General features: G+C 35.5%; 1 protein-coding gene across 2 annotated transcripts in view; it reads left to right on the forward strand.

Moving 5' to 3' along the window:
* The first annotated feature begins 1,293 nt into the window (after positions 1-1,293).
* LOC106882136 (SUN domain-containing protein 1) overlaps positions 1,294-3,205 on the forward strand; it is a 104,899-nt gene continuing 102,987 nt past the window's right edge. Inside the window, exon 1 of one of the 2 annotated variants that reach the window (XM_014932705.2) lies at positions 1,294-2,043. The gene's annotated coding sequence lies outside the window, so the exon portion shown is untranslated. The remainder of the gene's footprint in view (positions 2,044-3,205) is intronic. The other variant, XM_052967982.1, reaches the window with a different exon arrangement.

Here is a 3,205-nt window from a genome sequence, read left to right on the forward strand (position 1 = left end):
ATTCAAATCTCCCATAGAGAAAAGCCTCTCTGACAGTTGCATGATGCTAGCTTCATGACGTCACTGGTTTCCACCTTAAATTCAACAGTTCGTTACCTCCATACGAACGAAGTTGAAAGATTGCCTACACACACACATATATATATGGATATTGTCAGTTTTAACGAAAAGAAGAAAAGAAAAGTTCTCAATACAATAGTATAGTTATAAGGACGCGAACTCATTCTTGGATAGAAAGAAGAAGGAAAGAAAGAATTAGGGGGGACACGTTTCTGATAATCTCAAATACATACAAGCTTGCTTGTTCTCTCTCTCTCTCTTACATAGACGTGTGTGTAAAATATATACACAGCGACACATAGACGTAGGCAAGTAATTTCGATGATGAGTATTCCAGTTGTTTGCTCAGCTGAACTATTTACACATAGTATGTGGCTGAATACACCACTGACACTTGTACCTATAATTCTCATGCTGTATCAAGCGTGACAAAGGCTGGACGTCTGAATTACATGTATAGTCCATCTGACACGACGAGGGGACGAGGATGTTGACACTCTTAGGTGCAAAGTGCGAAGAGGCGTAACATTTCTCCTTGTAAATCGTACTTGTCAATAAAGGTACAGGCAACAGAATTACATTTTAGTCTTAGGATTCTGAGAACCCTTGTTACGTCACTGTCACTCAGTTTCCGTTCACCCAACTTCACTGGCTGGAATCAATCCATGTCTATATATATAATATATCGTCCTTAATATCCTCAAGATTGCATATCGAACTTCTTCACCACCCAGTCATATCAATATCCGTCACGCTCACACACTAATTATAGTAAACACTATATTCCACTTTTAATATAACTTGTATTTTCTACCGCCTTTCTCGCCCGGAGTGGTCAGTCACCTTTCTCTGTTAGCTTCCCTCCATTTCCCCTTCTGTATCTATCTCTCAGTTTTTGTTTTTTTTTTTCATATTTTCGTTTTCAGCGCCTAGCTTTCTATTTTCTCCCTCCGTATCTTCTTCTTTGTCTGCTTTTTCTTTCTTTCATTGACTGTCTGTCTCCCTTCGCCTTTTCTTTTTTTTCATCTTCTTTTTTCCTTGCCACCTTTCTGCTCTAATTTTATAGTTTCTTTTCCTTTTCTTTCAACCCCCTGTGTCTCTTTTCCTCCCTCTATTTCCCTTTTACTCTTTCTTCTCTCTCCCTCCCTCTCCTTCGCCGTTGTCCCCCTCCGTCTATATCTTCCTCCTTCGCTTTTGTTTTCTTTTTTTTTTCTCTCACACAGTGTCTTTCTTTCTCCCTCTCTTCTAACTCTCCGTGACGTCATCGCACAACAGACGGCTCAGTAAACGCTCTGCAATATTCGTTTACCGCTTGTCTTCTCCCTTCCCAGTTATTTTCCGTATTTATCATCTTCCAGCCGTACAAATATATTTAAATACGTATATCTAACGATACCATTACTTTTAGTTCGTTAATTCAATATATATAGATATATATAAATATGGATTAGAGTGCATAATATCCCTTCTTTCTATTTTTACCTCGCTGATTCTGTTATTGTTAATTTGACTTTATCCATTATTAACAATTAATTTTTCTCTGTCTATCTGTCTTTATTAACTGAAATAAAGAAGGAAAAATAGAGAAATATACATACATATATCTAATAGACATACACCAAACATCAGTCTAATTTTCTCCACCTGTTTTACTGTTTTTACGGTTTGAAAACAATATCTCAGACAGAACAAGAGTGGAGCGAAAGAATAAGAAAAAAAAGAATAATAATAATAATATTGATAATAAACAGGACACGAAAAGAAAGGAAAACTTTTAACAGAAACTGCAACTTTTATTATTTATACAGCGACGCGACTCGAACGTTTTTTTAAAGATTTATACACATTTACTGGTTGAAACTCGAGTTTTAAAAGATTTTACTAAATTTATATCAGTTTTTTTTTCTGTGAACGAGAGGAAAGTTTGACAAAAGCTAACAACTATTTGTCATTATTGCACAATTAAGTTTTCATATGCCAGAGGTAAGTGTTTAAAAAATATCCACTTTTTTTTTGTTTATTAAATATGTATTTCTTTTACTATTGACTTTCAAGGCTTTGATGGATTTTGCTCTGCTCCAGAGTCAACCCTTATTTTTCTTATTATCCATAATTATAAATTCCGTTCATATTTATAAAAAATACCATTTCAGAGCTGGTACTTTTATTTTATCGACTTCCTACGCTTGAGAGAAAAAGTTGGCTTCGGCGGGATTTGAACTCGGCGTGTTCAAAAGGCCGTAAAAAGTAACAGTCGCATGGTATTTTCTTTGATACTCTAATGAGTTTGCTAGCAAACACGTTCAAAGGTATTCCAGTTGTGACCATCCCATTTTTTAAAAATTTTCGTTCTTTCTATGCACAGTGTATCGATGCCTACATTATTCGGGCGGAGGTGAAGAATACGCACACCACCCCGTTTTCGGCGTAAGCCGTAGCTTAGCTCCAATTGTGTAGATTCATGATCAAACCTCTTAAGATATTCCCTTCTTTTTCACTGTACATCAAGGACTACATTGTCCATTGTATTCTTCGTTTAGTAAGATGGTTAGGTGTGATTTGAAGGAGATTTGGCTGCTATTTCTAAAATCTCGAGCAACCACGTTGAGGTGGCGCTTCCAAGTATTTTGTCGTCTGGTTTCATTCTGCTTTCGCTATTTTTCTTTCTTTTAGATATCGATCACAAAACTAATTTCATTACATTTATGCTGCTACCCCACCCCTGCAGCTTCTCCTTCAGAAAGGCACGAATGTCACAACATACATTTTTTTTGTATGTTGTAAATTCGAGTCCTTACACCCACTTTGTAAGAAATCAACGATTTGTCATTTGATTTCCCTTGTAAATTAACCTCATTTTAATTTCGGTTGTAGTTGAATTTACTTTTGGATACTGCGAAAAGGCACAAATGTCATAATGTCATTACGTCCCAATTATATATATATATATATATATAATGTATGCTTATGTGTAAAAAAAACAAGGAACACAAGTATTCAGTACAAAAGTAGTGTGTATTTCATGAATAATGTCAGTTGATCAAAGTTTTTTTACTTAATTATATCACATGTATGAGACCGTATTTATAGTTTCTCCCTCAACCATACACACACACACACACACACACACACACACATATATATA

This window comes from Octopus bimaculoides, chromosome 5 (assembly GCF_001194135.2).
Source record: "Octopus bimaculoides isolate UCB-OBI-ISO-001 chromosome 5, ASM119413v2, whole genome shotgun sequence".
Classification (NCBI taxonomy): domain Eukaryota; kingdom Metazoa; phylum Mollusca; class Cephalopoda; order Octopoda; family Octopodidae; genus Octopus; species Octopus bimaculoides.